Below are 18,606 nucleotides of genomic sequence, written 5' to 3'. Positions count from 1 at the left end.
CTTTCACTAGTATTCACCAACAAAACCCAACTACGCATGTAGTTTTAGTCACATCTCCTCTGTTGACTCTGACCATTTAATCTCTGTTCTTGGACTTTTAATCAAGCATACTGACACTACATGTTATTTTCAGAATAATTCTTGGTAACGTAAGCTACAGTGGTCCTGCATTTGGTGGAAGGAGGATTGTTCCATTGATTTGAAGAGGTGGGTTTCAAGTGGGACTAAAGACTAATGAGAGTTCTAGTAAATGCAACAGCAATATTCCTGATAAACAGCACTGAGAAACAGGTCACTTATATGCTTGAAAGTATTACGTCTATCTTATTTCTTTCATTTTCAAACGTAAAGTTTCATCCTTTTAAAACTTATCCAACAACAATTAAACACAAACCCAAATATGTCACTCACAAATTGTTAACGGTATTTCTCTCCAGTTTCTTTACATGTTTCTGCCAGGCAGAATGTCATCTGGAAACAAATTTAGAAAGTATGACTGTGTGAAAACTGGCAAGATGGCAGAAATGCATTGCAGTCAGAAATTCCAGAGCTGACTGATCCTGATGAAATTGTGCATATTTTTGAAATGTATTTAAGGACTAACGTTTGCAGAAAGGGAACACAGCATTTTCTGGAAGTAGGGTCCATGTATTCCAGTTTTGGGTATCCCAAAAATGGAGCCAGTGACAACCACTGAGTCAAAAGCTCTGACATTTAAAAATACCTTTGGATTGGGTATGAAGTGAAGACATTTCACTTCTTTTATGTCTCATGACTGACAACTTAATATCATTTGCCACAGGCCTTCAGCAAACTGTTTAGACAGAAGTGCCACATTTTGTAAAGATCACACAAAACAGTGAAGCGGAGGGGATTGGTTTTTTTGGAAGCAAGCCTCAGGAAAGAAAATTTGCAGGTGTTAGGGAAGCACAGAGCAGGAGGCTCGCATGTTTAAGGTGTTTAAGTTTAAGGTGCAACCAGGATGTCATGTTACTGTGTAAATGCTTGTACTGTGCATCTTCACCACTGAAGTGAAAGAAGGTTAGAGCTACCGCTGAGTAGCAGTTAACAGTGTGAATTTAAACAACTTGTGAGTTTAGTAGGAAGACAGGTAAGGAATTGATCCAGACTCCACACAGTTATTAGTATCACCGGTTTGGATCCTGGCTCTGGTGTGTGCAGGCAACACACACGTTCACATACCTGTGAGATACTTAAGTAAACAGACTTCCAGGTGAAGGATGTTCAAGGCTTAAGTCAGTTACACTTTCCTCACTGCGCAACAAATTCCACCATGAAAAGCCTTACCATGCTCATCACTGCATATGATTTAATCACAAAAGATTTCCTTTGTATAAGGACTCAGAGCATCATACAGAAGATGGCACCTTGATGGAAAGAGGGCTAAAAGTAGGCACCCACATGAAAGGCCAGAGGATGACACAGCAGAAACAACAATTATTCCCTGGCTATAAATCATGTGAAAGTGTATAGGACGCTCTAATGATGCCATCTTAATCCAGTATTTTGACATGAGTCTTCTCTTGGGGCCAAATGCCTAGAAAAATAAGGCAGTATGGCCAGTTTGACTAATACTAGACACATGGAAGAAATCAAAGACCAGATTATCAACACCACACAAAAAAAATCCAACTTCTTTTTCCCGTGGGCACTGTCATGAATTGGACATATAGGATGAAAATCAAACAAACCCAAACAAAAGAAAAGGAAAGAAGCTACTTAAGACCTGACTCAGTAAATAGACATTTGAAAACTCTTTGTACATGTGGTGACAAATTTGCAAACATTTTTATTTGCACACTAATTTAAAAAGCCAGGCAACTTTTCAGATGCACAGGGTACATGAATGTAGGCCCCTAAAGCACCTTAATTCTTTCACCAGTATCTTGAGCATGTGTGAGAGACTGAAATAAATCAGACTCCACTGTTCATTGTCTCAAAGACTGGTATGAGAAACTGAGTTCCACTATCTTGAACATGGGTATGAGGAGCTGAGATGGGACTCCACTGCCCATTGTCTGACAGACGGATGTGAGGAGCTGAGATGAGACTCCATTATCTCAAGGACTGGTGTGAGGAATTGCTGCCCATTATCTCAAGGATTGACACAGACATGCAGTTGAAGAGCTGGCTGCAAGACCAGCGAAACTGGTCCACCAGGAACGTGCAGCACATGACATTAAGAACAGAAGTACTCTCCTCAACACATAACAAAAGGGGAAAAAGGTCATCTCCATGCGGGACACCCTCCACAGATGGTGGCTATGGACCCTGGGGGACTTCCACCACTGAAGATGACAACTATAGACCCTCAGCACACCACTGGATCCTCAGTGGTGACTATCTTTCTGCACTCTGAATGCTTGCTTGATTTCTACCTTTTTTCTGATCTGTCCTATCACTATTTTTTTATAATAATTTCCTTTTTTATAATAATTGTCTTTTTATAACAAACAAACTGATTGATTGTGGTACTTGACCTTGTTTGCATCTTAATTTCACTCTGGGAATCATAAACGCAATAGGCCTGACACTGGGTTTTTTCTGACCCTGACATGTAACAAGATTTGAGTAATGACTAATTCCTCTTTTACGAGTTCAGATTTCTTAATCAACACACTGCAGTAAAACATCATTCATTTCTTTAAATCTTTTCCAAACTCATTTTACTTCTATTTCATTAGTGACCAGTAGTGAGAAGTAAACTGCATTCACTTCATATCCCATCCTATTTTAAATGTCCTCTTCTGCACATTAGTTTTGTTTAACACAATTTTGTTCTCCAAGTGCTTTAGCAGTGAAGTACCTTAACAAAGCTGGCAGGCAGAAAAAGGCAAGCATGAACAGAAGAGGAGGACTGAAGCTGTAACAGGTAGCTTATCCTCTCTCCTGTGCAAAACAAGAAGCTGTGGGGTAAAAGTTGGTAAAGATAATGCTACCTGAGGAAAAGCCTGGACCAGCTGCAGAGGTCAGTTTCAGCCTGTGGGAACAGGGATACCTGTTTGTATTGATTGGAAGTGGTTGGAAAAGAGTTTGAGGCAAGTTGCATGCGGATACAGGGCGTTCAGGGCAATCACACTCCAGTTGGCTTACAGCTCTTCTTGCCACCACTGAGAAAACACACCAGTTCTGTTTGGCACTGGTTGTTTTATATGAGTTACTCATGACCGTAAGCAATAATTCCTTCTGGTATCCTGCTTGTGATTTTATTCAAACAAATAATTTTTCTACAGTAATATGAAATCTTCATTTGCAAACCCTAAAGTAAAAGGTTGGATGTTTTCTGTTTTGGTCTGCCCTGATTTTGCCTGAGAGTGGGCAATAGATCTAAAAGTCCAACCCAAGCTTTCAGGTCTGTTCATTGCCAGAAACATAAATTCGACTGGATTTTTCTCGCATTCTAATCCTGACTTCTCAGCAGACTCAGGCAAAACACCATCCGATGTGAATTCTGCAAACTTCAGTCTCTGTAATGGTGGAGCTTCTTGTTTCTCTCACCCTTGAACTTGCTCTTAGCATGCTTAGCCAAAGCTCATACCAGCACTGAAAGGCAGGGTTTATTTTTATGCTTGGTTCCCTATGTATATTCTCTGCAGTGCACATACAGACACCTGTTTGACTGAAGGTTTTTTAAACACAAGTGGATTTCTAAGTTTAACTCCTCTGCACATTTTTAGATATTTCTCAGACCTGAGCAGACATGAACTGTAAGCACTCTTGGTGTTGGCCTCCTTGCTTAAAGATGCTTCTCCAGTTATCCTGTGAGATGCTTCTGACCCTGACAGCTTTTGAGATCATTCTCAAAGAGAAAAGTGCTTCTCGGCACAATAACCAGGAGAGTCAGTTTTGCTACTGACCAGTTTGCAGCTTCACAGCTGTTGCAATCTACATTTTACCAACTAATTAATGCAGGAGATACACTGTGAATGTCTGTGTTTCCTCACTTCCTTGCATGGTTATAATTAACCACGTTTTTATATATCTGATTTCAGGTCAAGGCAAATTTGGGAGCACACTGACATTTTCCATGTTTGCTCTTCCTCCTCCTGCTCCTCCACATCAGCACTGGCTCTGCCTGTCCCCAGCTTGCCCTTAAAGGCTGCGATGGGGAACTCCTGGCACAAGGCACTACTTCACAGTGGGGATGATGTTTTCCATATGCTGGTGGCCAATCCTGCACTACTGCAACCTACTACTGCTTAGAGATGTCTGGACTCATGGCCAGTCACAAAACAGGATCAAAGCTATCACCAAGGGAAAACCCATGCTCTGGTTTCCACTCTGTTACAGTTGTGGCAGGAAGGCACAAGAAGACAGGAACAATGTCACCATTTTTCTCCTGCTGGGGTAGCCCCAAGCAGTATTTCTTTTTCCTCTTTTACTTATACTATGACAGCAAACGCCCCTGACTGCATGCACTCAAGAAAATGGCGAAGGTAGGCCCATTTCTATTAGGAACCAGGATTTTGTGCTTCTACAATGCAGAAGGTCCAATCTAATGCATTTACAGATCTTTTATTCATTATAGACACCGGATGCAGACCAAGGTAGGGTTTCTGCAACCCCTATAGCTTCCATGGTGCTTATGGACCAGTGTGATGAATGTGGTCTAAAGAAAGGGTCCTGAGTCAGAGTCAAATAAGAAATATATCTGAGCTTTAAATTCGTGAAATGGAAAATTTTTGTTCTGCATATGAGCAGAACACGATGATTTTGTGTGAATAAAAAAAATACCCAGAGCAGACCACAGGAGAAAAAAGAGGTGAGAGACAGACAGACAGATAGCTCTCTCTCATTGCTTGATTGTTTCAGCAGGTACTTGGATTGCAGGAGATTCAGGTTCAGGCGCCAGGTCCGACCCATTGTCATTTATATCCCAGGAATGTGACAGAAGAAAAATGTGTCTGAAAAGCATTTCTGACCAATGCTAATCCCAGTGTCCTCATTCAGGTATGGCCTGGGTCATGGTTCCACAAGTCAGGGCACTGGGGAAGGAGCCCTGGAGAGGCTGCAGCCAGCTCCTGGGGCCAACCTGCAAACCCGCCCCAGGACTCGGCTGGGTGGTGCATTTTGCTGTCCTCCCCCTGACCTCTCCCCTTCACCTCCACAAACTCGGGGGTGTTCCTTGGTCCTGGCGGTGCTGCTGCCTGATCTCCTCAACCATCCCACAGCACCCCACAGCCTTGTGATGTGGGTGTGTGGTCAAGTGGGCTCTGGCTGGAGGAAAAAATCTGGCTGGAAAAATCTGCTGCTCCTTCACCACTGCTTCCCTCCGTCCACAGCCTGGCTGTAATTTCAGCTCTCTTGCCGTTGTTGTTGGGCAATCACACTGCTGCTGCCAGCACTTTAAACATCTGCCTCTGCGCTGAGGACCTAAACCTGCTCTCAGCCCCTTCTGTCTGTCCTGATGGGGACTGCACAAGCCGGAGATATCCTGGCACAGCCACATGCCACAATCAGTGCCCATAGAAGGAGCCAGCACAGGAACTGGGTGCATCACGGCTGTGCTGGTGACACTGCACTCTGACTCATTAGTAGAGATAATTATCTGGGACAAAGCACGGACCTAATTAGCCTAGATAAGCATGTAGACATGCCTACTCTACTTCTAGTGCCCAAGCTAGTACAACCAGAGTTAGATGACATGGCAGTCCATGTAGACCTGAATGCCCATGGTGAGTTAAAGGGTTTGGAAGAGGAATCACCCTGCTCACTGTGCCCCATCACTGTGGCTAAGCAGAGCCACAGGCCCCTCACGTGTGCTGCCACAGCATTTCCATGCTGGGTGTTTGGACTCTTAATGTCCTGCAGAGCGACTACAGGGTCCTGTTGGATCATTCGATTCACGGTAAGCAAAACCACCCTGGCAGAGAGAGAGGGAGCACACCCACTGAAGGGAGGGTCTGGGTGCAGTGCCACAAAGCCTGCTTTCAGGCAGTGTTTGCCTCATTCCTATTAAACATTAACTTGAATTAGAAAAGAGTTTCAGAGAGAGTTATTCACAGGCTGGGTGCCTCCACAACATTTGTAACAGAGTACATTAAATACCTTCTATAACATCATTTACACATGGGCCAAACATTTCCTCTGAGAACTGCAAAGAACTTTATCAGTCTTAATTAAGCTTCACCTGAAGGCAGAAGAAGCTTTACCTGAAGGCAGAAGTGGCTCAATTACACCATGTCTGCACAAGTAAAATTTGGTTGCATCAATTTACCTACAGGTGAAATTTGCTACTGACACAGTTAAACCTATGCAAAAGGTCACCTTAGGCACTCTTATTCTCATGCAGACTAAATTTGGTTTGACCTATGGCAAGAAGAGTGCAGTGAAATGAGCATTTCCAGCTCTGTGCCAGAAAACTTCTCCACCTCCCTCCCTTGTCCCTTGGTGACTGACAGTGCTGCAAGTTTGTGGCAGTGCAAAGTAAACCACATCCTCTTAAAACCAACCCCTGCAATGTTTCATATAACCTCATTTTACCTTATACTACACTAGACAAGGAGCTGTGTGTATCCAGGAACCAACTCTCAGCTGAACTTTAGAAACTCCCATCTTAGAAACTCTTACAAGCACCATTCCCAAGGTTGCTTTATTTTGTTCTTTTACCTGTAAAATTACATTAATCTAACATGAAACAGGCCCTCCTTAAACTGAAATAAGGGTGTGAGCACAGGGGGGCTGTATGAATTCTGTTCACTCAAACTAAAAACTGATTTAACATTCACTGCTAATACTTTCTGATGTAGATAAGATTCAAGGACAGTGGCAGAGCTGGAAAAACAAGCCTGGTATTTAACATAGGAGTGCCCTACCCTATCATTAGTTCAAGTACATAGGTACAGGTGTTTGCACTGTGCATAGTCCCTTTTTTATCTTTCTAAGGAAAACCAACAAATGGAATTGCAGGGGTCCCTACATGCACAGGCACACAGCTGTGCATGTGCACTGAGACGCAGAGAGGAGTTACTGAATAGAAAGGTCATGCAAAGATCCAGTGCTGCAAGATGATTAGAAATAGCCTTCAATTCACCAGAAGTGCTACTGAGCACATGAACATGAAACCAGCATGCCTTTGACTCAACTGCTAAAGCTGTTAGTTCAGTTATTTTGCATAAAATATGATGGCAATTGCTTGATCCTGGTTGTTTATCCATCATGGCACTGGCACAACATTTCATGATTTTTTCATGCTGGTGTCTTGGTTGAGCTGGAGGAGAAAAACTTATTTCTTTTAATTCTGAATGCAATAAAGATGAGACGATGCTAAAGCAGCTCCTGCAGTAAATGACTGCATTCTGACAGCAGGGATCATATTTAATATGTAAAGGATGTGGCTCTGGTGCATTTATCTCAGCATCGGTGCCTCAGCTCAGGAGCACAGCTTGGTTTACTTCTCGCATAAAAGATGGCACAATCAGCTTTAAAAGAAATTTAAAAATACATATAGGTCACTGTGCAAAAAGGAAGCCTTCCACAATGAGGTGGATCCAGGGCTATCAGGGGTCAGAATGCAATCTGGTGTGGGAGGCCTGCGTCCCCATGGTTAAGGCATGCAAGAGGGGTGGAGTGTTCATGTGTCTGGTCTGGACTCCCTGCATTTTATCCAGTGATTGATTAACATAAAATATAAGAATTACAGGAGGACTGGGAATTATTTTCCTCTCAGCAACTCCGCCCTGACAGGAATCACAGAATCACAGAATCCCGAGGGTTGGAAGGGACCTCAAAAGATCATCTAGTCCAACCCCCGTGCGAGAGCAGGGTAACCTAGAGTACATCACACAGGAATAGCATGAACTTGTTGGGGTGGGAGGAGGTGGGAAATTAAATGTGCAGTTCCCTCTGAGCAGGGGAAGTGGCTGAACCTTGGTCCCCCACTTCCCAGCGAAGTGCTTCAAGCACAAGACCTTTTAGGGTGGCAGCAAAGCAGAAGATCATGCCTACACTGCTAACTGGGTAGGGCCCCAGTGCTGCAGAGCCCAGTGAATGTGCTGGGACAGGACCAGACCCTGTGCAGTGCCAGCTTTCCAAGAAACTGAGAGTATGGCCAGTAAGATGAGCACAGGAAACCTGTGTAGGGCAGGGGAAGGTGGAACTCGAGCATCTCGGGGGGATTCTGTTTGCTGCGCTGAGCTCTGAGCAAGAAAGAACTAATTTAGCAACTGCTCAGTTATGCACTAATGAAATAGAGGCAGATAAGGCAGCCACCTGCCATGCAGCACCGAGGGGGGACTATCAGCACCTCCCTCCTTTGCAGGGGCTGACACTGGGGCTCTGCTGCGCTTAGAGCCTTGTTTCCACAGGCAGTTTCATGATAAGTAAGCATCCTCTTTAGTTGATGACCAATTGCTTTTGTTCTGGGAACTGCCTCTGGCTCTGAGAAAAACGGTATGTGCATGGAATGCTATGGGAATAGTTCTTTTTTATTTAATATTTTTTAAGGGAAAAAAGGTATTGCTGAATTTCTAAGGGTGTGATTCCAATGTAGCTGGCTTTATAAACACATACAGGGAAGGCAACGGGACAAGATGTAGACCAGTGCCATTAAGTGAAAAAAATATTCCATACAATTCAGGACTGTAAGACTAGCTAAAAAAACCCCAGTACTAAACAAACCCCACAGTTACTAGTATCAAATAAACAAGCCCACAAGCACTTCAGTTCTTTTTTGTTCCACACCTATTTTGATTGTTTTTTAGAATGTGCATCAAGCCTACTTTCCTGCACACTCATGTTTGAAGCTTTTCAATAAAGGTTAAGATTAACTCATAATCTTGTGCCTTTAGGCAGTAATGGAGCGTCAAGAAAAATGGCAAATATCATCAGACTCTTGTTAAAATTGAAGCACTGGCCATACTGAGAAGCTGTCACCTTCCCACCACTGCATGGGGATCTGCTTAATGCCAGAGCCTAGGCAGTAGATGCTTTGAAGAAGCCAAGGGTGTAAATCAATACACACCATCTAAAATATAGCTTATATTGCAAAGATATTTTCCTGAATTTGGTTTTAATGAGGACATGAACTGTTTCACTCCAGTGACAGTTTGCCAGGCGCTGTCTCAACAGAGAAGGGACCACTGGCCATGCTGGCCTTGTGCTCTGCAGTAAGAGAATCACTGAGCTAAGAAAGCACTTTCTCATTGACACCTCAAGCCCCACGCAACTGTTCCAGGAAATATAAACTGAGAATCTTCCTTTAGCTAAGTGTAACCATGTGTGTATTTGCATGAATACATGCATATACTTGCTAATACCCACTTCATACTTACAATTCCTTACATCAAATAAAAAACAGGAATTCAAGCCTTTTTGGGGACAAATTGAATCCCTTAAAATCTCTGAAGCTACAGGGAAACAGGACATGTAAAGAAGTTCAATCAGCTATTTATATACTTAGGTGATCAAACATCATCTCTAGTTTTGTTTAACAATAAGACTTTTGACATATTAAATCAGAAAAATATAGCTACATAGTGTAGCCTGGTGCAGCACCTGAGATGCTTAGAGCACCACAGCTCAACTCCACAGAATCTTGCAAGTTTTTGAATGTCTCCTTCCTTTTCCACTCTCCGGTGAGACAGTCAACTTCTCAGGGCGGTCTTCTCTACATCATGGAGAACAACAGGGTCCCATATGTGCATCAAAGCAACATGCACGTGTACATAGAAAACACCACGTTATAACCATTAACTAGATGCAAATTGGGTATTTAAGATCCATTTTACCAAGATTTAAACCCAACACTGCTGTAAGATAACTAGGATGGGCATCTGCACTCGGACAGAGTGCTGGAAGGCAGAGGACTTTTCTACAAAACATAACTAAATCGAGATGTATTTGAGGATTTATGGAAAAACAAAACAAAACAAAACAAACAACCCAAACAAAAACCCAAAACCAAACCCATGAAAAATCATCATTAGAAATGGGCAGTACTCCTTGATAATAAACTCACAAGTCTAATAAATTCAGTGGATAAACAATAACAACAACAAATCAAATACAGCACCTGATCCCATTCACACTTACATCAAAAGGCAAGCTCTCTGCTTAAAAGAAGTAAAAGTTCCTGTAATCAGGAAGGTCCACAGTAAATCTACCCATTTTCCTTCAACTTAATCGCTCAACCCTACACAGTCCTGCTTGGATTTCTCAGGCAGGTCATTATGGAGAAAAAAATGCAGGTAAATATCCAGATATCTATAGCAGGTATAAAACGCTGCACTTGTTCATAACTATTTTTTTAAACCAGTATCTATTCTGTGAATACAGATGCTATTCACTAGCAAATAAAGACAGAAGCAATCCAACACATTGATTCAGAAGTCATCATCCCATATTCTTGCTGTAATGACTTTCTCTGATTTAATAGCCCTGACTAATGCTGGTGCCATCTGAACCTAATGGGTCATTTCATAGAATCATAGTGAGCATCCTACTGCCCACCTGCTGGAATTAAAAGCAAGCAAAAGACAATCCATCAATGAGCTACAGCTGCAAGTGATTTCCCAGCACAACTGGATAGCACACAGAACATTACATGCAAAGCACCCTGGCACAAGCATCCCTTCCCAGTTCCCAGGACAGCTCCCACCAGAACATGGCATGCAAGGGATGGGGCATGCAAGGCAGCAGGGAGGTTCCATAACCTACAAGACATTCGGCACAGGATGATGCAGTCACAGTGGCAGAGACAGAAGCAGTGCCAAATCCATTCCCTGCTGACCATAGTATGGCAGCAGCCACCTCAGCACACTCCTCCCTGCACCTTCCTCATGCCCAGCACTTACCAACCACCCCGCTGCAGACCAGGTTTCATCAGGTGTAATCTATCCACTGCTGCAGCAGCAAAGTGGGCCCAGCCACTTAAATATTTAATTGGATCCTCTGCTTCACCTATCACAACGCTTCAGGGTGTCTGAAGCCAGACTTCATTGTCTGGACTTTCACATAATACAGGGCAAGTCATAAAGAAATTACATTTTCTGCCTCCTGCTCCAATCAGACCACCATATGTTCGCTTACATGCAAGTAATTACAATAAATGCAAAGTGTGAATAAATAGAAAGTTAGCTTGACTGCAAATGAACATGCAGGATCAAGTTCAGTGGCGGTGTAGTTGCTGAAGTCAACAGGTTTACACCAGCGATGAATGTTGAGCACTAGTCTGAAAATCTAAGTGTGAACAAGCTGGATTTAGAAATGTATGTGTGGCTTAAAATCCCATCTACTGGCTTCCAGTTATTTTAATCATCCTAGCATTCCTGATCAGCTGTGATCCCAACACTTCTGTCCCTTTCTAGTTTGCTAATCACTTTTCTCTGCATAAGTACGGCAGGTCTCACAGAAGCAATGAGGCTGAAGTTAATGGACTGTTTGTATGAGGAGGCTGGCTAAACAGTATTTAGACTGTCACCTTTGCCTTATCACCAGTCCTTTGATCCATCTATTTCCCTTCTCCTTGCCTTTGCATTATTCTATCTACAGTGGACTTCACACAGCCCAATCCCGTACTCCCCAAGCAAAGTCGTAGCTAGTTTAAAGGGATGCATCTCAGTAGCCCTCAGTGACACTACTCTGATTTAGACAGATTAATGTTTTGACCCACTGAACTCATAAGGTAGCTCTTTCACCTAATATGTAATTTCTAGAATATACTGAATAAAAACTATAAGGCTCTTCCTATGAGTAGAGCAGGTGAAACCCCAGGTGGAGACAGGTTCATAACTACCTTGCAATGTATCAGAACCATTCTTATCCTCAAACGATACATATTCAGCATAACTGAGTAGTTGTTCTCTCCCTGCACCTTGCCTCCTACAACATAGATATTCTAATAGCAAAGCTGCTTATCATATGTTTTCTAATGCTTGTTGCTATGAATTATTTATGTCCCATTTTAAGTCTTCAATATTGGTACTTAGGTATGCTCCACTATCAGATGCAGCAAAACAAATGTTAACTATTCAATATTTGAGGCAGCAAAAACTCTGGTAGTAGCAAACTATCTTTCCCACTATGGCACACAGATGGTCTAAATTCTACCTGCATATGCCCATTGTTTTCTGCTTGCTGGCTTATAAAGCCATTAGAAGCACATAAGCAAACAGGAATATTACATGCAAACCTGAGTGTAAATTCAGGCTCCCATAGCCATAAATGCCAATGGTCTTCGGTAATTACTTTCTGAAGGTTTTAAAAAATCCAGAAATACATTTAAATAAACAAAATTGGCATATAAACGATAAAACTGTAGACTATGTTTTATCATTAGGACTTTACTTTTCTAGAGAAAAAGGTATGATCACAGCATTGCATTCTCAGTTTTGAAGACACTCCAAATCCTTTATGTTCTCCTGTGCTTTCCTATTATATCTCACAATGAAGAGAAGCATCTAGCTGGTGTAAAATATCAGCTCTCATCTCTGAAGCACTGAATTACTCTGCACCACCTCCAGAACCACCTGCTCTTTCAAAAGAAAATAGTACTACACAATGTAGGCAATTAGAAACAATATACAAAAATGAGTGAATCTGTAAACTAACAACTTCATTCTGTCATAAGAATGCATCTAACTCAGTTACTTAATTAGCCAAATGATACCCCATGTTTTCTTTATTATTGTCTTACACACTAAGATTGTGGTATCTAAGGAGTTAAATATGCTCATGACTAATATAAAGCTGAAAAATATCCTTCAAGGCCAAACAGCATCTCAGACTGATCTAATAGAGATTAACGAGTTCCTGAAGATCCTTGGGCAGATTTACCACCAGGACAGTAAACACCCTGTCAACAAAGTCAGCCATGCAACAGGAAAATGAATGAGTATGCTTACTTCTCCCTCTACTTAACCCTAAAATTAACATAATATTTTTAAATAGCCCATTTAAACACAAAGTGGGTCAGCAGAGCTAGTGCCACAAGATGACTGAATGGCACAGCATGATATGCAAGGAAAGCACATATGGACAGGAAACAGGTTCCCCCAGGGACTCCACCATCACTTATGACTCTAAAATGAAGACTGGGATCCACAATCACATCAGTCATAAGGTGACCCCCCAGAAATGGGAAACAGCAGCGTGGACCACAGGAAAAATAACTATAAAGAACCTGAGAAAGCAGCTGCCCCGGAAGTATGACCACCTCTGTTTTCTACTTTGGACAAAGTTATGACTTGCTGGATGCTCTCAGTGCTAGTCTAAGTATGGGAAAAAGTAATTCAGGTGTGGCTGAAAACACTGCGACCAAACGTTTTTATAACACCTGTACTGGGATGCCTAAGGTGTGGCACATGTGCCACCAGCTGCATGGAAGTCACTTCAAAGTGATAGTCTGCTATGCAGCACTTGGTACTGGGCATAAACCCCTTAAAAACCTACTTTCTTACTGTCATAATTTGACTCCTGCCTTCCCAAAGGTTTCAGCCAGCTTGCCTGTGGCAGGCCAGATGATTCCTGAATGAGCAGCACTTGCAAAGACTTTAAGTAACAACTCAATTGACCATCTAGTACTCCAGTATAAAAAACAATCTTGACCCTATTTTGAGCACAAACCAATACCAGCTGGCTAGAAGGCAAACACTTGCTCAGCTAACTGCTCTTGTAATCCTTGTAAGAGGAAATCAATTGTGCAAATTGCATTTTGACAAATATAGATCACTACTGAGTCTGTAACAAAGGCTGACAAATCTCGATGCCCAGCACTTACCTGGTGCAGCAGTCCTCTGAAAGATGTGCTAGAAAAATGCTTCTTTTTTTCCAAACAGAAGTTGGAAAAGTGTGATTCCACAATCTGCAGCAGTAAAAATAAAGAACAGCTCTGATCCTGCAAATGGTAGCAGGCAGGCAGGTGGCTCTCCTACATGAAGCCTTTTGCAGGAAGACTGTAATTATCTGTTTGAGCACCTACTGATTGTATCTGGAGACTGTGCACATAGAAGCCAACAGACAGCTGATAAAACTTGTGCCGTTATACTTTCTGTACATTTTGCCTTTAATTGAAAAGGTTGCTTTCCTTTTTTATTCCAAATATCTATTATCCATGCTTGGGGAGGCACTGAACAGCACATTAGACAGCTAAAAACTCAGAGGCCGTGCCAAAACTGAAGTTAACACTAGGAAGTGAACTGAGTGCTTGGTTTAATGGTTTTAGTAGTGTCTTTATCCACTGACACTCTGAGAAGGTCTGTACTCTAGAGAGCTCTGGAAAACAGTCAAGGAGAACCCTGAACTTTTAAGTTCCTCAGCTGAGCAAATATACTAAAACCACCATCGTCATGCCATTGCCCAGATCATTGTAGTCCTGAAGATGGAAACCAGTTTCTTTTATTGAGAATCAATGTCAAATATTTTGTTCTATCTGTAGAAGCCAATTGCACTGAATCAGGCTTAACTTATCTTTCTCTGCTCTTCACATCCATTTCCGTTGTCACTTCCAAAGGACTCCTGGGTGCCATGCCAAAAAGAACTCAAGTGTTTCCCACCACTACATAGTCTACAGACACCACGTTCACACACTCCAGCAATCTCGTTGCAAGACTGTATGGAGCAGATTTAAGACTTGGGAGAAAGCACCCCACTCATCTTCACACTTCGTCTCTCTGGAGCTGCTACCTGCACAGAGACCTTGGCCGAGCCCATACTGATGGATCCTCTCCTGAATTTCCGTATCTGCAATATTGGCACAAGGGACTGAGACTGACCTAGGAATTCAGCATGTAACCTTCATTTCTTATATGGACAGCCCAGATTCAAGTGCCTGAAACAAGACTCACCCACAAGAGTGAGAAGACCCACCTAGCACAGCATCTATTTCAAACTAGAGCCTAATACATATTTCCAGTTACAAGCAATTTTGAATAGGATGCAAGACTGGAAGTTTCTGCAAGAAATAGAGAGCAAGAAGCATTCCAAGCAGATGCGAATCTCACAGACTGTGCCCAGAAAACCCCCATAAACTCAAGTAAAGATTACAGCCACCAGAAATTTATCTGCACTGGAGCATCTTGTACTGATGCCATTCTCTAACAATATGCTCTGATTAAATCAGTGTTTGTGGTACTAAATTGAACTATTTTAAAAAGACATGCTTGCACTTTACATATATTTTCTTTGCAGAGTACTGCTAGGGGCCAAATAGCTGCACAGGAAAGATGAAGGCTGGTAAGTCATTTCTGATGACAGTTGCTCCACTTGCAGGTTATTTAAGCTGCTGCCTGTCAGTAGCCCATAGCATGGTAACAATTAAACGGTAACTAGTAACATACCTGTATTACAACATATGCTTTTTAAATTGTCTTCTGCAAAAAATTTTCATTAATTTAACTGATGGCTAATTCTGAAGTCTATGCTACACTGCTATTAAGATCATTTGGTGTAAAGGAAATGCATGGTTTTGATACTACTCAGAGGGCCTAACTTTAATTAGTTTAAACTTGCAAATTGATTACGATTCACTTGAAAATGTTCAGAAAGTGCATTCTGTTCCCTGAGAATAAGAACAGCCATTTTGCAGGAGACTATGATGTATATTTCATATAATGCAGAAAGCCTGACACCCAAGAAAAAATCCCAAACTCCTGTAAAGAGCACAAAAATGTTTAAAAAATGTTTCAGCTTTGAAAACTTCTGGTTGTGTCAGAAGCCTCTTAAAACCTCCTCAGCTATCAGTGCCAATCTGAAAGAGGGATGATTCCTCCCTGGCAGCGTGTGTCTCTGCTGATTACAGGAGGAGCCTGGGTGAGACTCCACAGCAGACTTTCAGTTGTGTAAATATAGCTGGGATGAGTCTAATCCTAAGAGACTAAGCCACAGACTCTACCAAAATACCCATAGATTCAAGGAGGGTTTAGAAAACAGAATGCCACTCTGTATTTTGGCTCACCATCCTGTGCACTGCTGGTGACTCACTGCTGGGTGTGCCAGAGTAAGCCTTGTGGGGGGCACGGTGTGCAAATGCTCCTCTTAGTGAGTAATAAACACCCGTTTGGCTCTGTCTTACCATCCACACAATGGGACCATTCCTCCTAAATAAAACAGGCTTCCCTCCTCCCTGTTCATCCCCCCAGATGAGGAGTCGTTTATTAATCATTGAGCTTTGGTGATCAACTTTCTGTCCTATTATCTGGCTTTCCGTACTGAAAGAAGGCTGATGAGGTTTACGGTTGTGAGACAACTCTGACACAGGGCACATATCTTCCCTGCCAGCACAAGGAAAAAGGACTTGCCAGAATGAGAGTTAAAAATAGCTTGTTTGCCTTAAAGGGCGTATTCACTTTGAAACACAGAAAACAAGTCTTAGCTGCCACCTCTAATATGACAAGCATCTTTAGCAGTCTGCTCTCTGTCAAAATACCTATTGCTCTGCTCTTTTGTCTTCTCCCTAAATTTCTACCATTTTGAAATGTAGGTGATTTTTACTATGGTATGAGAAGCTTGGGGGAAGAGAGGGCAGAGACTGCCTTCTAATTAAAACCAACCTTAATCACACCAAAAAGGCTCTTCAAGGTTATTTCTCGAAATCTAACATAGCCCTGCCTTTCTTCCTACATTTCTTACAGCAGTGCTGTTTCAGATCCCAAGTATACCCCTGTAGCCCCGCTCTGTGCTGATCCCCCATGTGGAGGGCATGTTGGCCACATCCTGCCCAGCGCTGAGATGACCAGACAGTCCGGTTTGGAAACCACATATCAGCATCAGCAAGGCAGGTGCCTGAGCTCGGTGCTCTCAGAGGCAAGGCGTATCTTTTCAGATACGGTATTTTATTAGTGATGATAATGAGCCAGTTGGGAAAACTTAACTGGGGAAGTGGCAGATTCTGTATCACATGCAGTTATTAAATCAAGACCGTGGCTTTCTAAAGTATGCCTTTCTAGCACAAACAGAACATTACCTTCCTGGTAAAGAATTTATGTTCAGAACACTGTAGGTCTGAACACAGAGGTTACAGTAGATGGCTTTATTGATCTCTTCTGACTCAAAAATCTAGGAATCTAGAGTCATCTGTTACAACTTCCTTTACACCAAAGATCTCCTCGATTCTTCTGGGAATCCATTAAAGCTAAAAAGCCTGCCAAGCTGAGAAAATTACCATGGTATTTCCAGCTGCTTTCCCCAGAATTTTACAGTAATCCTTCTCCTGGCTCTGAGCAAGACTTGCCACTTTTCTTAGGAGCAGCTTGAGCACAAGGCATGGTTAGGTTGTTTCCCTACGGCTCCTTATGGGCAATCCCCTCTCAGGTGTTGCCAAGCCACTGAAGGAATTCAGAAGTTTCCCTTGCCTTCCGTGACATGGGTGTAAGAATTTCTTTGCAAGTCTGGAAGCTGGCACCACAATTCATATTGAAGAAGCAGTTGACATGAGCAAGCAGAGCCTACCAGGCCTGCAAACAGCTTGCAGATTTAAGTGGTAGCCTAAATAAGAACCGCTCTTGAATGTCATTCATAACAAAGCCGAAAAACTAGCAACATCCTGCACTTTTATCACATGCAGAAGTGCCAAGCAGGAGGCAGTTCCTGTTATCTGGTTGCCAAGGACAAGACCTGGTTGAATACTCCCTCCCCACCCCCAGCACAGACCCATCCAAGCAACTGAGAAACGTGAGCAATTCTGCATCATGCTGATGAAGTTCTTAATCTACATGTCACCCAAGCTGAACTGCAAAACACGGCTGCCTGCCCTAGTTATCAAATGACCTGAAATTCAGCACGATCATCTGCCGTAACAGCTGGTTCATTGACGATGAGAGAAACTCCTGCCTGGCTGCTGAACCAGAGGCAGTGCCAGGAGCCCAGGGACGTGGAATGCACACCCTCCAACACTGAGATGCTGCTCCCATCCTCCTGCATGGCACAGCCTCAAAATGTCTTGTGTTCTTCAAATTCTGCATGCTGACTTCTTCCTCTACATATTTATTTCTCACCTGTATCATTAAAAAGAGATTTCAGAGACCCGCCACTTCAAAGTGGGGGAAAATAATGAAACATCCTTCCCTAGGAATTAAAGCGAATGTGAGGTTGGATCTTGTCAGTTTTCTTTCTTTCTGCCTAAGGTGCTACATAAAAAATACACAGCACTAACAATTTCACTTCTTCTAAGTACCAACTTATAGAGGAACACAGTACAAGACATTAAAATGATTGTCAAGAGATACGTATCCAAAACAGGCAAAGTTATGGAGCTAAATAACTTTGACAGATGTTATGAATGCTTTTTAAGAATGACTCATGTTCAAACATGGTGATACTTTCTGAAGTTGCTTTGATGCACACACCAAGTTACATTTTTTGATTCAATTGACAAAAAAAATCTAATCACTTATTAGCATATTTTTACAGTTTTATTACTGTCAAAGGTATTATTAGTGAAATTTATTACTCCTTAAGAGTGTAATGAGCAGAATTAGATGTCTGGACTATATCTTAGTGCTTTTGCACTTCTTGCCCAAATAGGAATGAAGAGTGAAAGCTGAACATAATAGCAGCCTTCCAGTATCTGAATGGGGCCTACATGGGTGCCAGAGAGGGACTCTTCACCAGGTACTGCAGCGATAAGACAAGGCGTAATGGATTTAAACA

The 18,606-nt window shown here is 42.3% G+C and overlaps 1 protein-coding gene across 1 annotated transcript in view; it reads right to left on the bottom strand.

The window, feature by feature from the left end:
* EVL (Enah/Vasp-like) overlaps positions 1-18,606 on the bottom strand; it is an 80,658-nt gene that overhangs the window by 20,669 nt on the left and 41,383 nt on the right. The window lies entirely within an intron of this gene.

This window comes from Psittacula echo (assembly GCF_963264785.1).
Source record: "Psittacula echo genome assembly, chromosome: 5".
Taxonomy (NCBI): Eukaryota; Metazoa; Chordata; class Aves; order Psittaciformes; family Psittacidae; genus Psittacula; species Psittacula echo.
Note: the sequence above shows the minus strand (reverse complement) of the source record. Positions and strands in the feature narration are given on the sequence as shown.